General features: G+C 43.7%; 1 pseudogene; it reads right to left on the bottom strand.

Moving 5' to 3' along the window:
- Positions 1-740: 740 nt before the first annotated feature.
- On the bottom strand, positions 741-20,296 carry LOC117853386 (uncharacterized; annotated as a pseudogene).
- Positions 20,297-21,462: the final 1,166 nt, after the last annotated feature.

Here is a 21,462-nt window from a genome sequence, read left to right as displayed (position 1 = left end):
CGAATTGGTTTCGTCGGTGTCGCTCCTCCAATTGCACCCTCTCACCATCTCTCTCTTTGTTCTGCGTGAGCAAGTCAAGGAGTTTGCCGCTGTCCACAAATATTTACCCTCTATTATTTGTTGCCATAACGTGCATCGCGATTGCAATAACCCAAGTGGTGATGGATGGTGATAGGCAATAACCCATCTATATATGCGAAAAAATGGTTGAAAGAGAGACACTCGGACACATAATGGATATCCGTTGGGGGTAATAATCTCTATCTAGAGTTCTTAAGGCATGGCGACCAAATCATAAACATCTACATGATTTGGACGTAATGAAAAATGAACGTTCGGAGCTACCTACCCTCCCCGAGTCCCCATGGTACTTTTTAGGATAAATTGTACTTGTTAAATAAATATTTGTAGTATCATACTACTGTAGTATTGCTCGAGTTTTAGGTTTTTATTGTATGATCCAGACAATTCCAGCTAAGAAAGCACAATATAGATGCCAATATCGATCGTAACCAACACTTTCCTTATTCCTGGTGAGTCACACGCCTCAGCCTGCAAACTTATTATTGGAGTACAATTTAGGCTTCAGTGCACGAATTTCATGGGATGAAACTCCTCTCACATATAATGAAACTCCACATCTCTCTCCTCATAAATAACTTGCTAAGTTAGCAAATTGTTGATGTGGTATGGAATTTAATGCCCATGAAACTTCCACTGAAACTGGCCTTATAGGTAATCTAGAACCAAGCACCACCGATAATGGGTTGTTGTAAGAAGGCGGCAAGGTTCGTTGCAGCTAGTTGGTTGAATGGTAGTTGTTGTTGTTGTCAGAAGAGTGCGGGCAGTTGGTTGAATGGAAGCAATTGTTGTTGCTGCCACAAGAGGGTTGGGTTCGCCACAGCCAATTGGTTGAATGGAAGTAATTGTTGCTGCTACTGGTAGGCTGCGGGGTTCACAACGGCTAGCTGGTTGAATAGGTACGAGAGCAGGTGTTGTTGCTGCTGCTGCACTGCTGTGATTGTCTGAATCTGACGTAGGAAAGCTAGTTGTTGCAATACCACAGCCGAGGGTGAGATTGCTGTTGCGTGTAGGCAGGGCCCGGCTCTATAATTTCGAGGGTCTTTGTGCAAAGATGAAAATAAGAGCCTGTTGGACTAATTTTTAATATAAAAATTACCTTGCAATATATATAACTCATAAAACATAAAAATAGTGTAAAAAAAACTAAAAACAATAACCATTATGATCACCTCAAATAAAAATATAATGCTTCAGTGCTTCGTGAAAAATCGACTTCGGGCATTTCTTGATGCAAAATCTTCAAGAACGATATCAAGATTAATGTCATCCAAAACATCATTCACAATGCTGCATATAGCCAAGCCATTCAATTTTTTTTATGACATAGTTGATCTAAAATAATATTAATTAGATAATTGCTTTTTAACAAAAATGACGTAAAAGAAAACAAAGATGGAAGCACTCGCCTTTGATGTGCTCTGTGCTCCAATCCATCAAGATGTGCTCCACTGCTCCAGAAGGCAGAAGCGGCGCTCGGCAATCCAACCCTGACGCCCTGACGGTCTGACGCGGCGCTCAACGCTCCAGAGTCCAAACGCTAAGACGCAACGCTCGCCTGATCGCCTCCTGCACCCGCTGAGGCGCTGACCCGCGCGATGAGGCGATGATCGGATCGGTGGCGGGTGGCGGCATGGAGTCAGGACTCAGGAGCATATACGACGCAGGTATACGGAGAGTCGGAGACACAGAGTTAGGGCGTCAGGCGTCAGGACGCAATTTGGCAGGCCTGGCTTGCTCTGATCGCCTAATGCTCTGATCGAATCGGAATCTGCGGCGGCATGGCCAAGTGTATTTGGTAGGCCTGGCAAGCAATTTGGTAGGCCCAATTTAGCATGGATGGAAGGCAGGCAGTAGTTGTTACGCGTGCCATTTAAGAAGGCCGAAACAAAATGCACCAATCAAATTATATATACTAACATCTATATAGTCATGGCTCCCCGGCTTCGTGGGCCTGGGCGGTCGCACGGCCTGCCCTCCCCCTAGAGCCGGCCCTGCGTGTAGGATTGCACAAATGAGAGTGCAGATCCCGCAGCTGTTAACGGCGATAAGTATTGCGGAATAGTGGCCATGGTAGCAGCACTTAGCGGCGAATAGTATTGCGGAATTAATAATGACCGCAATAGAAACACTAGTTGAAAGAGCTACAAGAGTAAGAAGGGCAAATATCTTAGCTGCCACTATTGCTAAGTGTTTGATGGTGTGCTTGCTTAGGTTCTAGTTGGTGTGGATGGTACGGGCGACTTGGTGCCTATTTATACGCACAGCAAACCATGTAGCTGAAGCAAGATTTTGGCCTTTGCCAAAAGAATTGTTGGCCACATAAGCTAGATATGACATGGTATTTAGTCATTTTGACATTTAGTGATTCCTTTTCTTGATATACGATATGTATTGGGAAGATAATCTACATTAGGTACAGCAAAAAAGTGTCTTCTATTTTTGTTTTATGCTACATGAGCAAGTGAGGTATGTTATTTAGCTTTACACATGTAAAAGCCTCGGCAATATAAAATTACTTCTACTTTGTAAAACTGAGTTTGCAATATCGTGGTTGCTAATGTGGAACTATGGCATCTTTTAACTGAATTTGTCCTAACAAACTTTTGATAGGACAATCTGGAATATCTTAGCAATGTGTTATTTATAATTTATTTGTTATGTTTAAGTTTAATTTGGGGCCTCTCGAATGGATACCTCCTTGTTTTCCTTTTGGCTCAACTTTTTTATGATCCGCTTAGGGTTGGACACCCACCAGGCATGGAACCAAGGTTATACCAACATGTGCTGGTGGGTGGGTGGCAGGGCAAGGTTGCCTTGTGGTTGGTTACATTGTGGCGCCATACGGTACACCAATATGGTAGAGGTTAAGTTTAGTGTCGATCTTGTAGGAGGCACGGTGGACCTACACTGCTGGGGAATGCGCCTTCAGTATCGGGTCCAAACCCCCTATAGTACCGATTGTGCAACCGGTATTGCTATTTCAGTACTAAAGGGGGACCTTTAGTATTGGATCAAATAACTGGTGCTAAATACACCCCTTTAGTACTGGTTGTTTATACCACTGCTCCAGCTTCCAAAAGCGTATGTTTCTCCAAGAATCACAAGCGCCTGCTTCTCCAAGAATCACAATCACAAATTCCTTGCCCGCACACGGATTTCACAAGAATCACAAAATAATTCACAATCACATGAATCACAGTAAGAATCACAATCACATATTTCATAAGAACACAGAATAAATCACAAGAAAATATTTCACAAGAATCACTATCACACATTTCACATGAATCACAGAAAGAACTAAAATCACAGAGTTCACATGAGAGCTTCGCCTGCGCCGTCAGGCCTCCCACTGCGCCTCCTCACCCACTTGCCAGCAAGCGCCACCAGGCCTTCTCACCCGCTCGCCACAGCAGTGGCCGGCGCACTGGCGGCAGCCAGAGGACAGGCCGCGCCGAAAGCAGCCAGGACCGTGCGCCGGCGGCGGCCAGCGGCCTCGGGGGTCGGATAGGGAGGCCCCTTGCGCCTGCGGTGGCCCGTGGCCAGCAGCCTCGGGGGCCGGCCAGGGAGGCCCCCTGCGCCTGCGGCAGTGAGAGAGGAGAGGTAGCAGAGAGGAGGCTGTGTGGAGGGAGGAGAGATAGTGGCCGGTGGGGAGATAAGGCCGGTGGTGGGTGGGGAGATATAGGATAAGGCCGAGTGGGTGGGGAGATAAGGGGGAGAGAGAGGAGTCAGAGAGAGATTTTAGTACCAGGTGAAGCTTCCACCCTGTACTAAAGGGGGTCACGGGGGGCTCCTCGTCGACTAGCCGTTAGACCCGGTACTAACGCTTACATTAGTACTGGGTTAAAAACCAACCGGTACTAAGGCTGAGGACGAAAGCTTAGTTTTCCAGTAGTACTAGAGCTCAGAATGGGTGACCATGCTTGCAGCAATGACATTTGTGTCGAGGGTGACGTGGTCAAACACCATGCCTATTAGGAAACAAGTCATCCTAGTAATTTTTTGATAGATTAAGGCCCTATTTGGAATAGCTTAACTCCTGCTTATGGCCAAAATAAGACCTAAACGATGTGCTTTTTTGCAGCTTTTTTTGGCCGCGCTTCTCCCCACCACCTCCATTTGTACTAAAATAGGGAAGCTAGTTCAGACCCGCTTCTCAATTAAGCACTATTTCAATATTTATATAGCTTATCTAAGAAGCGCTTCTCCCAACCGCGGTTCCAAACAGGGCCTAATAGAGATGTGAAATAAATGTCATTGTTTGTCCCTATTTATTAGCCATCTTTTATGCTAATTAACTACCACATGCACATGTACATACTAAATGGGGGTAATGATGACAAGAATTATGGGGATAAAGTTTGAATCTCGCAATGACTTATTTTTTTTGGGGTGAGAGTATTTAGAAGAAGAGTTGGGTGCCTTTGTCCAAGGAAGGCATGGCAAGAGGCAAATATGTCCTTGAGCATGTTCACCATGCTAAGAACATACATGGTGTTGGAGGTATGCCCTAGAGGCAATCATAGAGATGATGATATTCCATTTGTATCCATGATTTGTATATTGTGTTCATTGAATATCCATTAAAGGCTACTTGAATTGATTTGCAATTATGTGAATTGTATGTGAAACTCTTTACTTGTATGGTTATTCTAAAGTTGTCCCTAGTCGGAGTTCATGTGAGGACACACATGAATATTAGACTTGCACATGTATTAGTTGATGACTATGTTTCACAAGTCATAGACATGGAGATGTTGAACTAATAATGTGGACACATGTGGAGACATGTGCTAGGACTGACCCAACACGAGAAGTAGTTCTCTCTTTAAACAACATATACGCTTTGTTCTTAGACCTAAGATTGTCGCATGTATTCTAGATGTGGATCGACCTACTTAGGGGCTATCAAACGCTACGCCGTAACAGGGTAGTTATAAAGGTAGCTTTCGGGTTTATCAAGAAGCATGCTATGAGACATGGTCAATCAAGATGGGATTTGCCCCTCTCTGATTGAGAGTGATATCTCTAGGCCCCTCGAGTGATCGGATCCGAAAATGCATGGCCATGCTACGTACGGTTAAGAGTTAACCCACAAAGGGATTCCGAATCACAGGATCGAGAAAGAGCGGTCGGCTTGAAGCTAGACCAAATATCATGAGGCAAAGGGAATAGCATGTATATTATGTTGTGATGGTTCGTCTGATATGATCTTCGTGTGCGTATAGGAGTTGGCACGTCTTGCTAGAGGCCGCTACCGACTATTGGGCCGAGTAGGAGTACTCGGGCCATGTCTATACGTATCCGAACCCATAGGGTCACACACTTAAGGGGCTGGAAGCCCAATTCGGATCTGATCCGAGTTGGATTAGGTTTAGGAGTACTAATGGGCCTCGGACCTAGAGGCCCTTCAGGAACCTCTATAAATAGAGGGGTGGGGGCGCCCTAGGGTTCACACTTTTTTGGCGAAACACACCTGCCGCGCCTCCCACGCCCTCGCCTGTTGCAACTCGCGGATCTAGCAGTCCGGCTTGCGACGCTTCCTCCCTGCACGTGTGGATACCTTGGAGGTGTTGCGCCTGCAGCACTTGGACGATCCACGACGAGCCGCCAACGAGCCACGACGAGCCGACGACGAGCCGCGGCACGGGAGGCGATCTTGTTGCACGTGGACGAGCTGCTGAGAAGCTGCTGGACGTGATCGACTACGCACGACTACGTTGATCGACTACGTACGACTACGTGATCGTCTTCACTGCATCGACGCATATCTACATCTTCCGCACCAGTAGTGCGTCGAGTGGTAATCCCGTGATCCTTATACGACAGTTATTCCTGGTTTTACGCGGTAGAAATTTTGATTTGCGCTAGCGTAGCCTACCTTGTATCCCGACAGTGGTATCAGAACCGTAGCTGCTTAGTTTTGGATTCGGGATGTGTGCATATGGAGATATGCGAGTTTTCCGTTTGATCTATGTCCTGGTTTCGTGCCCTTGCTGCAATGGTAGTGTAACGACATACTCCTACCGGTCGGTTTCCGCCATCGGAGTTAAGTGATACACGTAAATCCAGTTGCAGTGAGCAAAGATCAATATGATTGGTCGAATCGAGATCCAGGGTCATACGCCAGGCGCATTAGATGTGCAATAGTAGATGAGATCTACTGCCGGGGTCGGGATTTTTGCCGTATGCGTATGCTTCGGTAAATCAGCCGTAACTTTTCGGTACGACCTCGGATCGGGGCGAATTTTATATGAAAATTGATCTACAGGAAAACTTACACATGAAATTCAACCGCTTCGCCATTTTTAGCGAAATTAGATTTCCCAATTTCGGCTTGGAAGATGGAGTTTCGGGCATCCGAAGTTTGGAACGTTAGGGCGCCTAACTCTGTTTTGCAGGATGTATGTATGTATCTTGTGATCAGTATGGCCCCCTTGTGTATGTGATGCATGTGTGTAACTCATTCGTAACCTGCGTGTCGCGCGTACGGCAACACGGCAGGAGCCATATGTGTTGTCACTTTATTGTATTTAATGGTCTGCGTACCAATCTGTGATGATCCAAGCAACTATGTAATCTTCATTACTAGCTTCTTTACTAGCTATTAGGTGTAATAGCATGTTCTAAGTTCTTGGAGGACTCATCACCAGAAGGATGGCGCACATGGAATATGGAGATGGAGATCACCATGGTGAACAGCTTCTATGGAGATGGAGATCACCATAAGAAAAACGGGCCATACTGTGTCACAACTGTGTGAATGCTATTCTGTTTATGTTTTACTTTCTGCATGCTGTGATGTTAGAAGTAGAACGATCCCTCACAAAGTTTAAGTTAGTATGCCCTCCCAACTAAAACTTGCACCGTCCCATGTCTTGTACAATTAGTGGTGGGTCTATGAAATTAGGGTGCCACTAGTTTTCCTTGACTAGACGGGTTTGTGTCGGACACTTACACGCATAAGGGTTGGTTTGCTTAACAAGGTTATCTTAACGGTTAAGGACCTTGGGGCATAAAGGTTGGGCGCCGAGACATAGAGATGTCACCCAACAATAGGAGTCATATGTGATATGATTAGCAAAAGTTGCTTACCGATCTACCTTGTTTGCTAGCGGTGATGCTAAAGCTCACTAGTGGACTTGTTAGTTGTGGATCCTGAATCACTAAGTTTCAATAGAGGGATATTGATTTTAGTGGGAGTAGATTCTGTTAAAATAGTTTAATGTGATTTGCTCTATCATGGATACGTTTGTCTTAATGTATTTTGCATTACTTTGTTGTAGATTAAATGGCACCTAGCAGCACTACACCGTTTGCTTTGCGTTCGGTCCTTGAGAAGGACAAGTTGAATGGAACAAATTACTCAGATTGGATCCGTAACCTGAGAATTGTTCTCAGAGCTGAGAAAAAGGAAGATGTTCTAGACAACCCACTACCAGAAGAACCTGCTGATGATGCACCCGCTGCTGCTAAGAATGCTTACAAGAAAGCATGTGATGCTAACCTCGAAGTAAGCTGCCTTATGCTTGCTTGCATGGAACCCGAGCTGCAGATGCAGTTCGAAACAAACCATGAGGCGCACGATATGATCGTGGCGCTTAGAGACATGTTCCAAACACAGGCCAGGACTGAAAGGTTCAATGTGTCTAAGGCCTTTGTTGAGAGCAAGCTAGCAGAAGGCGCAGCAGTAGGACCACACGTAATCAAGATGGTTGGTTACACTCAACGGTTGGAGAAGCTAGGCTTCCCACTGGGCCAAGAGTTGGCCACTGATTTCATTCTTTCGTCTCTTCCGCCTAGCTATGGGAACTTCATCTCGAACTACCATATGCATGGGACGGAGAAGGGTCTGAATGAGCTGTGTGGCATGCTTAAAACAGCAGAGGCTGACATCAAGAAAAAAGCGCTAGTACCAGCCATGTGATGGCGATACAGAACAAGCCTAGCTTTAAGAAGAAGGGCAATTCTTGGAAGAAGAAGGGCAAGGCTGGAACGTCCAAGCCAAACCCATCGCCTAAGGTTAAAGCTGGACCTGGACCTGCTCCAGACAAAGAGTGCTTTTACTGTCATGAACTTGGTCACTGGAAGAGAAACTGCAAGCAGTACCTAGCTTCCTTGAAGAATGGCGGAAGTAAGAGTACTTCTACCTCAGGTACGCTTGTTGTTAATGTTATAGACAACATATTTCTCGCTGATACAATTATTAATTCTTGGGTATTTGATACCGGATCGGTTGCTCATATTTGCAATTCGATGCAGGGAATGATAAGAAGTAGAAGCGTGGAAAGAGGAGAAGTTGATTTCCGCGTGGGCAATAATGCAAGAGTTGCTGCGTTGACCGTCGGGACGATGCAACTCCACCTCCCGTTAGGATTTATTATGGAGTTGAATAATTGTTATTTTGTTCCTAGTTTAAGTCGAAACATTTTGTCTCCTTCATGCTTGATGAAGGATGGTTATTCATTTGCGAGTGAAAACAATGGTTGTGTGATCTCTAAGAATAATATGTTTATGGCTTTTGCACCCATTGTGAATGGATTATTTGTTTTAAATCTTAATGGTTCACCTGTCTGTAATGTAAGTGCTAAAAGGCCTCGGCCTAATGATTTGAGTCCTACCTACTTGTTGCATTGTCGTTTGGGTCATATAAGTGAAAAGCGCATGAAGAAGCTCCATTCTGATGGACTTCTAACTTCGTTTGATTTTGAATCATACGAGACATGTGAGGCTTGCTTGCTAGGCAAGATGACCAAGACGCCTTTCACAGGATTTCCTAAGAGAGCAGTAGACTTGTTGGAACTCGTACATAGTGATGTATGCGGACCAATGAGCACGACGGCTAGAGGAGGATTCCAATACTTCATAACTTTCACTGATGATTTTAGTAGATATGGCTATGTCTACTTGATGAGGCACAAGTCTGAAACCTTTGAAAAGTTCAAGGAATTTCAGAATGAAGTTGAAAATCAGCGTGGCAAGAAAATTAAGGCCTTACGATCTGATCGTGGAGGCGAGTATTTGAGCCACGAGTTTAGCAATCATCTAAAGAGTTGCGGAATTGTTTCACAACTTATGCCGCCTGGAACACCTCAGAGAAACGGTGTGTCCGAGCGACATAATCGAACTTTGTTAGACATGGTTCGATCAATGATGAGCCAGTCGGACCTACCGTTGTCATTTTGGGGATACGCTCTAGAAACAGCAGCTTTCACACTTAATAGGGTACCATCTAAATCCGTAGTTAAGACACCATATGAGATATGGACTGGAAAGGTTCCTAGTTTGTCTTTTCTAAAGATTTGGGGATGTGAAGTCTTCGTCAAGCGACGTCAGTCGGACAAGATCACACCCAAGTCGGATAAGTGCATTTTCATGGGATATCCAAAGGAAACTTTGGGATATTATTTCTACAACCGATCAGAAGGCAAAGTGTTTGTCGCTCGGAACGGGGTTTTCCTAGAGAAAGAGTTTCTCAAAGGAGAAAAGAGTGGAAAGACAGTGCATCTTGAAGAAGTTCAAGATGAGCCGATCGGGCAAGAATCAATGAGTGATGCTAACGTAGCAGAACAAGTTGAAATACCCATGGCAAGAGAAGCACCGCCACAACCACGAAGGTCGGCAAGGCTCCGCGAAATGCGGGAAATATTATTGTTGGACAATGATGAGCTTGCGATATATGCAGAAGCAATGATGGACCCAGACTCCGAAAAATGGCAGAGTGCCATGCAATCCGAAATAGAGTCCATGGGAGACAATCAAGTTTGGAACTTGGTTGACCCGCCTGATGGTGTTAAAGCCATAGAGTGCAAGTGGATCTATAAGAAGAAAAAGGACATGGATGGAAATGTTCACATCTATAAAGCACGACTTGTCGCAAAAGGTTTTCGACAAGTTCAAGGAGTTGACTACGACGAGACCTTCTCGCCCGTAGTGATGCTTAAGTCCATTCGGATTATTCTAGCTATAGCTGCATATTTTGATTATGAGATATGGCAGATGGATGTCAAGACAGCTTTCCTGAATGGAAACCTAGCTGAGGACGTGTATATGATACAGCCCGAGGGTTTTGTCGATCCGAAAAATGCTGGAAAGGTATGCAAGCTTCAGAGATCCATTTATGGATTGAAGCAAGCATCTGTAGTATTTCTAATCTTATATGTGGATGACATATTACTGATTGGAAATAACATTCCTATGCTTGAGTCCGTAAAGACTTCACTGAAAAATAGTTTTTCGATGAAGGACTTAGGGGAAGCGGCATATATTCTAGGCATTAAGATCTATAGAGATAGATCGAGAAGGCTTATAGGTTTAAGCCAAGATACTTACATTGACAAAGTGTTGAAGCGGTTCAGCATGGAAGAGGCAAAGAAAGGGTTCTTGCCTATGTCACATGGCATACATCTCAGCAAGACTCAGTGTCCTTCGACTGCTGATGAGCGGGATCGCATGAGTAGAGTGTCATATGCCTCGGCTATTGGATCTATCATGTATGCAATGATAAGTACTCGCCCAGATGTTTCATATGCGCTAAGTATGACAAGCAGACACCAATCTGATCCAGGTGAGAGTCACTGGATAGCGGTGAAAAACATTCTTAAGTACTTGAGAAGGACTAAAGATATGTTCCTCGTCTATGGAGGTGAGGAGGAGCTCGTTGTAACAGGTTACACCGATGCTAGTTTCCAAACCGACAGAGATGATTCAAAGTCACAATTAGGATTTGTGTTCACGCTAAATGGTGGTGCTGTTAGTTGGAAGAGTTCCAAGCAGGAGACGGTGGCCGATTCTACGACAGAAGCCGCGAAGGAAGGTGTTTGGATAAGGAATTTCCTCATTGAGCTTGGTGTGTTCCCAAATACGTCCAGCCCATTGAATCTCTACTGTGATAACAATGGGGCAATTGCGCAAGCAAAGGAGCTAAGGAACCACCAGAAGAACAAACACGTAATGCGGCAATTTCATCTCATTCGAGACTTCGTTAACCGGGGTGAGATCAAGATATGCAAAATACACACGGATCTGAACATTTCTGATCCGTTGACAAAACCACTCCCGCAGGCTAAGCATGATGCGCATGTAAGAGTTATGGGTATTAGGTACCTTCTAGATTGACTCTAGTGCAAGTGGGAGACTGTTGGAGGTATGCCCTAGAGGCAATCATAGAGATGATGATATTCCATTTGTATCCATGATTTGTATATTGTGTTCATTGAATATCCATTAAAGGCTACTTGAATTGATTTGCAATTATGTGAATTGTATGTGAAACTCTTTACTTGTATGGTTATTCTAAAGTTGTCCCTAGTCGGAGTTCATGTGAGGACACACATGAATATTAGACTAGCACATGTATTAGTTGATGACTATGTTTCACAAGTCATAGACATGGAGATGTTGAACTAATAATGTGGACACATGTGGAGACATGTGCTAGGACTGACCCAACACGAGAAGTAGTTCTCTCTTTAAACAACATATACGCTTTGTCCTTAGACCTAAGATTGTCGCATGTATTCTAGATGTGGATCGACCTACTTAGGGGCTATCAAACGCTACGCCGTAACAGGGTAGTTATAAAGGTAGCTTTCGGGTTTATCAAGAAGCATGCTATGAGACATGGTCAATCAAGATGGGATTTGCCCCTCTCTGATTGAGAGTGATATCTCTAGGCCCCTCGAGTGATCGGATCCGAAAATGCATGGCCATGCTACGTACGGTTAAGAGTTAACCCACAAAGGGATTCCGAATCACAGGATCGAGAAAGAGCGGTCGGCTTGAAGCTAGACCAAATATCATGAGGCAAAGGGAATAGCATGTATATTATGTTGTGATGGTTCGTCTGATATGATCTTCGTGTGCGTATAGGAGTTGGCACGTCTTGCTAGAGGCCGCTACCGACTATTAGGCCGAGTAGGAGTACTCGGGCCATGTCTATACGTATCCGAACCCATAGGGTCACACACTTAAGGGGCTGGAAGCCCAATTCGGATCTGATCCGAGTTGGATTAGGTTTAGGAGTACTAATGGGCCTCGGACCTAGAGGCCCGTCAGGAATCTCTATAAATAGAGGGGTGGGGGCACCCTAGGGTTCACACTTTTTTGGCGAAACACACCTGCCGCGCCTCCCATGCCCTCGCCTGTTGCAACTCGCGGATCTAGCAGTCCGGCTTGCGACGCTTCCTCCCTGCACGTGTGGATACCTTGGAGGTGTTGCGCCTGCAGCACTTGGACGATCCACGACGAGCCACGACGAGCCGCCAACGAGCCACGACGAGCCGACGACGAGCCGCGGCACGGGAGGCGATCTTGTTGCACGTGGACGAGCTGCTGAGAAGCTGCTGGACGTGATCGACTACGCACGACTACGTTGATCGACTACGTGATCGTCTTCACTGCATTGACACATATCTACATCTTCCGCACCAGTAGTGCGTCGAGTGGTAATCCCGTGATCCTTATACGGCAGTTATTCCTGGTTTTACGCGGTAGAAATTTTGATTTGCGCTAGCGTAGCCTACCTCGTATCACTACACATGGGTGCAGAGCCATGAGCACTTGACAAGAAGGTGCATGATGTCCTCATCGACAATGGGGTAGAAGGAACACCTGGGCGTGTTGAGGAAAGCCATGTCGATGCAAGCGTGTGCAAATTTGCATTCTCTCACACCAAAAAAGCTCCACCTTGTTAGACATGAACATGCCCTAGTTGGTGTTAGTAAGGGGGAGGCAGATGGGTGGGTAGACTTGGCATAGAGGAGGCTGACCTTGAACTCCATGGACGGAGATCTAGAATAAAGTGACCTTGAACTCCATGGACGGAGATCTAGAATAAAGTGTCCATCATGTCTGGGGAACAATTCGATGCTTGGGAGGGTGCAAGATAGGAGCGATGACTATTATTCTTGGCCGTTATGGACAGCTACGACTGCAAGCAGATGTCACATGTGCAGCAGTCACAATGATGTGAACAATAATGATTGGTGCATTCAGTGGAAGAACATAGTTAGGGGCATGGCAACGAGTGGGCCAACGGTCGTCCAGGTGTTGAATCAGCACAAGGTGGACGCACCACCGCTTATCCTGACCATGATTAGCCCACAATGAGTGAGCAAGAGTGGATTCAAATCCATGCCTAGCCCACAATGAGTGAGCAAGAGTGGATTTAAATCCATGGCCTTTGTAATGGCACAACCATTGTTGTACCAAATGTGCCCATGGATTGGTGTCATCACGGAGGAACTTGTGAAGGTTCTTAACCAAAAGGCAACACTCTAGACATCAAGGTAAATGATTCGTAGCTCTACATTATCTTTGGAGTGTCAGGTTGTCTCCCATGTGACCAGGTAGTCACTGGTAGAGCACTTGGTTGCATCGTTCCAAAATATACCTTTCTGAGGCTTGTTGCTATATTTAAGGATAGTCTCAGGGATGAACAAGAAGAATAGACTTGGCATAAGCCAACTTCATGGACATGTGAAAGGATCTTGATGTCGCCTAGACGGAAGTGAATCAGTGTACCCTGAATATCGCAACTTAAAACAAGTTTATCAGCGACTCTTCTGGTATTTCCAGAATTTTCACAACTTATGGAATTTTCGAAGAAATCTATCAAAAATTCTAGAGTTAGGAGAGTAAGCCCTTTTGCAGCAGAATAAAACTCTCTCTGCCAGAATCTGGAACCTTCGGTTTTAGCACGGGCAGAGAGAACCCCCAAACCTTAGCGTTATTAGTGAGCTTGAGATGAAATCAAACTTAGTGTAGGAGCTCAGAGGAGGTTCTTCAGCAGGCACATAAAGTTCCTGCACTCCACAAATACTAACACCTGAGTAGATCAACCAAGTTCACAAGTTTAACAATGAACACAAGTATAAAGTAAATGCAAGCAAACTAGCGAGGAGACATAAGGATTTGTTTCACTGAAGTTCAGATTCACCCAAGGCGAATCCTACATCTCCGTTGGGTGCTTCCAAAGAAGCCAGATTGCACTCAACCCTTTACTCACTTCACTAGTTAGCTTCTTCCCTTTCGGAGGTGAAGCTCGACTTGCACAAACTGTCCCATGGCTCACCACACCTTGGGAGATCCCGAACGACGCCTAGCCATCTAGGAGGCACACCTCAAAGAGTAACAAATGCTTCAATTGAAACTTGATAAGGCAAACCAATGCTTAAGCTTATGAGTGTTCTTCTAGTGCTCACAAATGGCTCCTCTCTACTAGCCAACTCACTAGATCTAGCAAAGATCACACTACCTCACAAAGGGGGGTTGGGGAGAGCTATATTGTCTTTGGCTTAGCTTAGAACAGCTAGGAAGCACACTAGCAACCTAAAAAACAGCAGCCAGCAACTGGGGAGATACTAAGCACACCAGCAACCTCAGAAACATCATCCATCACCACAAAGGATCCTGGGGCCTTCTCTTTGCTTCTAGTCTTCAATTGGATCAACATGGGGCTCTCCATCACCATCATTTCCACTCGGGCCACTAAAAGGAGGAGAAGGAGGATATTGTGGCATTTCAAAGAACATCGAGGCAAGCTGTTGTGCTGCATCTCTAGGGATATTTGGGTCAACAGTAGAGGGATGAGGAGTGCCAGCACCAAGAAACGGATCACCAGCGGACGAACCACCGCCACTAGGCATAGCTCCATATGTGGGATTATAGTATCTAAATGTTCTTCCCCAATAATCTGCTGACTGAGCATTCTCCCACTACTGTTCAATTGTCTTCAGCTCACTCTCTTGATCATCTGAACCAATCGGAGAAGGTGGATTATTTGTCATGTTGAGTTCTTGCATTTGTTTGCGCCATATTGTGTATTTCTTTCTCTTTTGCCTCTCTTTATGCATCTTTATGTTCATGGAGTTGTACATGCCTGCAAAGAAGTTGAACATCTTGCGAAGTGGAGAGGGAGGCTTATACCTAGCACCACCTTGTGTAAAAGAATCCCTTGCTGCCCTAGATGACTGAGCAGCCCTAGAAGGAGCACCGGATGGGGCAACAACACTAGAAGGACCCACCGGCTCACTAGAAGACTAGAAATACCTTTGGGAGGGTTGAAAAATTGCTTAAATGTTGGCCCTTCAATGTCATTCTTCAAATGATATGGCTTGTGAGTGAAATCATACTCAAATCGAAGTATGGTCACATGTTCAATCACATGCATAAGATAGGGAGCATATCCAAAATATTTTTGTGGGGAGAGAGCAATATCTTTCATCTCCTCCCAAATATAGTCCACCACACTAAATTCGCTAGCACTAGCAGATATGACTTCAAGTAGGTTTCTAGCATAGAATGTGATTTTGCTAGCATCACCTTCTGTTGGTGCAAGAGTCTTCCTAAACAACCGGTTCAAATATCCATAGAATGGGAACATTCCATGATTCTCACCATAGTTGACCAGTTGTGGTGTGAGATACATTCCGGACATTGCACCTTTTGAGAGTGATTTACTAATGTGAATCTTTATCAAGTCTAGATCTTCTCCACTAAAACCGAGGTAGGTGGAAAAATGTTTTATGTTGACTCCATACCAATTTTCCTCTGTCATCCAATGCACCCACCTCACATTTTTCTTCACATTAAAATAGCATGTGGCATAGAATTGAGCAATAATCTCGTTGTTCCAACTATGTTCAAAGCCTTGTGATAAACATTTTTTTCCTTGCATGCCTCTATTACTTCATCTACCACGGGGTCTCCCAAGTTTGCTAAGTGAGACCAATCAATGAATTGAGAGCGAGCAATGGGTATACCTTTAGTAAGAATAGCACTCTCATAGAAGTTTTGGTGAAAATCAGTATAGAACCTATAATCCACATTCGCTTTACCAATCCTTTGAGGATTCTTCTCCCTTTCTTTCCTTCAAACTTCAGTCATGCCTGCAGCCTTATAGTTCACCTTAACTCTATGAATAGGTGCTTGGGGTGGTCTCAGTCTCGCATCTCGAATAATAGCAGTTTGTGAGTTTGGAGTATGAGATGTGGGTATGCCAAAAGCTTCACTTTCTTATTCTCCATTGTCATTACTGCCCGTGCCTTAACTATCCTCATGGCTGCTGGTTCTAATTTCCTTTCCTTTCTTCTTCAAGTTCTCACGAGGTTGTTGAACATATGTCTCATCCTCCGTCTCTTCATCATCACTAGAGGTCTCATTTTCATCACTGCCGGGTTCTTCAATGCGAATGGTGCCTCTGAAAAATTCCCATGTGATAGTGGTCCTTTGAGACCTCCTAGGCTGCACAAATTGCTCATTGCTTGGATTTGATTTCTCCTTGCCCCTTCTCTGAAAAACAATGTCTCTCTTTCCCCTTGACGGATCTGTGACAAATAGGTCTAATAAGCTCAGAAAAGGCTCCCTGACACTCCATGCTATCCCTTGAATTATGATCATGATACGCACATAGATGGATCATGCACCATGGTGTCTCTGCCCAAACCGGAACTTCCGGTTCCTGAAATCTGGAACTTCCGGTTTCGGCAAGAAAACCCTAGTTCATGGATACATCTAGTCGACCATGGGAACTTGAATCTAATGCAAGGAATAGCTTCTAAGGTTCTAATGTAGCTATTTTGACCATAGGAAACTCAGAGAAGGACCCTAGAAAAGTAGATCAAGGATGAACTCGATTTTGAGTACCTTGAGACATGATTTCTGAAACTTTAGAGGATGAAAACGGAGGGGGAAACGGATCTTCCGATCTTGAATCGGAAGAACAATCACTAAACCTTGGTTCCCTTGGTTGAATCTTCAGATCTCCTTGAATCGCCCCTTTTTCACCTCTCTCCACCTCTCTTTACTGTTACCAGTCGGGCCTGAGCTGGTAGGGATGAAAGGGAGGGAGGGAGAGAGAGAAGGGGTAAGTCACGGGCCCACAAAATATACCCGTCCAAAACCAGAACGTCATCCGGTTTCTTCATAACCCGCAGGAAGGGCTGATGTGTCATATGTGAGATGGAGCTTGTGAATGCAGAGACTTTGATTGAGATCCTTATGTATATATGTCCCTTATGAGATAGATTTTGAGCCCAGAGAAGATAATTCTTAGAGAAAAAAAGATTTGGGATAGAATATCCAACATATAGCCCTTGAAGTAAGATTTTAGAGAATATCTTATGGACTTGAGAGAATCTCACCATTTGTAGTTAGCCAGCAACCAAGCAAGGATAACCATAGCTACAAATGGGTCAACATAGCCATAAAGACTAAGATCCAAATAATTTTCAAATAAGCACATTTCCTATCATGCTATTTGATTTTGAAAAATTATCCTATCACATGCGGAGCATACAAGGATCACATAGACAAGACAAGCATTGATATGTTTAACTCATGCCTCCTCCCTATCATAGAGCAAGTTCTAGTCAACAAAAGTAGAGAGGCATCAATTAAATATCCAAAATCTATCATTACCACAAAGGCACACACAAAGGTGAGTCTAGCAATCTTTGTATGCCAAAAACACACTAGCATGACAAGCCTAGATGCACAAGGTAAATACATAGAGTTTGAGAAATTTCATATCTTAGACCTAGAACAGAAATTCTACACTCTAGAAGAATAATGGCATCATTATCTTTCATAAGATATTTCTTTAAGCTCACACACTGCCTTCATTCCGATGCCCACCAAGCTCTCAAGCTGAATTATTTGATGTTGTGTTTGTATGTATAAAAGCGTATTGCCTCTTAGGGAGAATATGATCTTGAGCTTATAAACACTTGCTACATATATGAGAGCATGATAATGAAGTTAGTAGCTAGGACACAAATATGAGACAAGATCCCCCTTAATATGTGCATCAAGGATTTGAATATTGAGATATGCACTTTCAGTTCATTTAAAGGGACTAGAGGAGCTTGACCCACATTTTGAGTCACAATGATATAATCATGCCACGAATTAAATATGGTCCAGAAATACTCATAGTGATCCAAACTGAATCAGAGCATGAAGTTTGATTGTAAAATCATAGTCACTCTTGGTGATTTGCACTTTTATTACAGTGATTCAGACCTAGCCTGCCAAAACTAGAACTACCACTTTTCCAAACCGGAACTGTCGGTTTTGCTTCTCTAGATGAACACTTGACTTCAATTGATCTATCCCGAACCTCTTTATACTGTAATTTTTCTTAGGTGATTCCTTTCTTCTTTTAGCTCATATGATCACATAAGCACAATGCTTCCCAAAGAAGTTGTTAGTAGCAGGAGCACAAGTTATGATATGAGCTCCCCTTTAAAAAGGTGCATCAAGGAAGGAATTCTTGAAACATGCACTCGATTCAGTTAAGTTTCAGGGGAGACTTATTTCATATCTTGGTCTTAGTCACATAATCATGCCATGTTGAAATATGGTCAAGAATTTCTTACTGTCACTTTTCTTGGATGTTCATACCCAAAGAGTAAAGCAATATAATGCATATGACACATTATTCATTTCAACAGCAAGACAGGAGCAAGGATGATAGAATTTCTAGAGAATCCGTAGAAACCTACGGAATTTCCACACCTTCTGGAAACCTCCGTAGAAAGTTGCGGGATCTCCGCAAATCCATCCTTTTCCATAGAAACCGGAGCTTCCGGATCTAGAAACCGGATACTCCGGTTTTGCCTTAGCAAAACAGAGTTGAGGTTCTACTGTCATTCTTGACTTCCTTTCTTGAATGTAATAGTGTCATTAATGACCGTAGGTGCATTGAAGAATAGAATAAATCATTAACTTCCACTTGGCACATTTTCTTGAATGGTCATGAAAATTCACCTTGAGCTAAGGATGAATGAGTGATGCTCTTCTCAAATATGCCAAGCCCCAATGCACCTACAAGTACACGTAGAGATCTTTCAAGCACACTTTGGTACCCAAACTATGTTGGGTCTACTAGAGTTAGTCAACAAGGTCTTAGGTACCCAAATGGCCTTTGTGCTAGACCTATATGATGAGTCACTTTGGCAGCACAAGAGTCATTTAGGTTCTTCCCAAGCTTTTCAGAATCACTATGAATGAAATTGAGCTTAGGAGTGCTACCATTTGGGCAATCCTTACCGAGATCACCCTTTTGTCGACATGCATAGCAAACTTTGCGCTTGATGTTGCTTGTAGCCTTCTTGACTTTACTTCTGATAGCCATACCTCCCATACATTTTTCTTGAGCCTTTAAGAAGCCTCTATTTTCTCACTACCAACACCAGAACCTGTCAACCTGGAACCTTTGGTTTTCCCAGAGTGAGACTTCTTTCTTGTACATGATGCAATCTTGTGTCCTTTCTCATGATAGTTGAAACACCTTCTCTTTGATAGGCTTCTTTGTCTCTTGGAGAGTGTTGTCCCATCTTCTTTATTCATTAGACACATAGAAGCAAAGTGTCCCATCTTTGAGCACTCGAAGCACTTAATGTGATCAAGTTTCTTCTTCTTGTTATCTTGCTTCTACCTTGTGATGGGCTTGATATAATTGTTGCAAGAGCTTTGCAAAGTTGATCCCTCCTCAATATTCTTCACCATGGCATCACGGTTATCTTGAGAAGGTTGTGCAAAGCCCTTACCCTTTAGCCTAGACAAGTCCATCTTGAGCTTCTCGACTTCTTGCTTCAGATCATTATTTTCTTGTGCAATGAGGTCATCACAAGATTCTATAAGAACTTGATCATACCAAGAAACTCTTACTTGCGAGCCGCAAGAGTTAGAACAAGATATATTATATTTAGCTAGAGAGCATGTACACTTGTGCAATTGAGGTTCTAAAGATTTTACCAATGAAACCATAACCTCATGAGTCACTTCAAGCATGATACGTGATTCTACAAACTTCTCATGAGAACACTCTAGTTCTTTATGAGTAGCTTGCAAGTTCACATACTTGCTAGAGAGCTCCTCAAGTTGAGCCTTGAGCTTTTTGTTTGCTTCCTTCAATGGTGCTACACATGAAAGAGAGTTAGTAGCACACATATCCTTTTTCTAGTTCTTTACATTTATCAAGCAAGGATACATTGGTTTCATTGAGCTTCCTCATTTCTTCATTGAGAGACTCGAGTTCCTTGATTCTTTCAATAAGATAATCCTCTTGTCTCTCGAGCTCTCCTCCTTGCTTGTCCACCTTCTTCATGAGCCTGACCATTTCTTTCTTATCTCTTTTGGTCATTTTGTCAAACTCAAATTTGAACTCTTCATCTTCAACTTCTCTTTCCTTCTCATGCTTATCCATGAAGCACTTATGGGTGTACTGCTGTGAAGATGAGTTCTTTGGAGCAGTGGATTCTTCATGTGGCCGATGACACATATGGTCTTCACTACTGGAGCAGTTATTAGCCACCTCACTGCCAGAACCGGAACTACCTTTTCAGAAACCGGAACCTCTGGTTCTGCAGCAGCAGTTGAGACAGGAGAGTTCTCATGATCTCTCAGGTGAGTAGCTTGAGCCTTTCCTTCTGACTCACTTGCTTTATGATCTTGACCAAGGTCTTTACAAGCACCATACATTTTTTTGAGAGTGGTCCATATACGATGCGCATCATGGTTCGTATCATAATCATCATCCTCATCCATGATAGCATCAAATACATCTTCACTCAAAGCATGAATTAAAATGTAAGATGCTTGAGCGTTGAGTTGTAGGCATTTCTCTTCCTCTTGGGTTAATTTTGACCGATCAACACTTAGAGGAGAAATACTCACAACCACCATTTGCTTGATTTGAGGACCTATGGTCCTAAAGATACCAAGTACATGAGCATACGAAGAAGCATAGTTGGAGCTATCGCAAGCGAGTAGCTCGAAGTCAAAGGTTAACTCAAAAGGTGTCGACATCTTTTCTCACGGTGGTTAAGCTTGGATGTGAGTCCTCATTCTGATACCAATTGAAAGGATCTTGATGTCACCAAGAGGGGGGGGGTGAATAGGTGTACCATAAATAATTGCAACTTAAAACAAGTTTATCAGCGACTCTTCCGGTATTTTTGAAGATATTTCTGGAAATTCCGTAACTTACGGAATTTTTGAAGAAATCTATGGAAAATTTCGAAGTTAGGAGAGTAAGCACTTTTGCAGCAGAATAAAACTCTCTCTGCTAGAAACTGGAATCTCCAGTTTCCAAAACCAGAACCTTCAATTTTAGCACGGGCAGAGAGAACTCCTAAACCTCAGAGTGATTAGTAAGCTTGAGATGAAACCAAACTTAGCGTAGGAGCTCAAAGGATGTTCTTTAGCAGGCACACAAAGTTTCTACACTCCACAAACACTAACACCCAAGTAGATTAACCAAGTTCACAAGTTTAACAATGAACACAAGTATAAAGAAAATGTAAGCAAACCAGCGAGGAGACACAAGGATTTGTTTCACCGAAGTTCAGATTCACCCAAGGCAAATCCTAC

The sequence above is a fragment of the Setaria viridis genome, chromosome 4 (genome assembly GCF_005286985.2).
Source record: "Setaria viridis chromosome 4, Setaria_viridis_v4.0, whole genome shotgun sequence".
NCBI classification, from domain to species: Eukaryota; Viridiplantae; Streptophyta; class Magnoliopsida; order Poales; family Poaceae; genus Setaria; species Setaria viridis.
The sequence above is the reverse complement of the archived record's forward strand: the minus strand, read 5'-3'. Positions and strand labels throughout refer to the sequence as shown.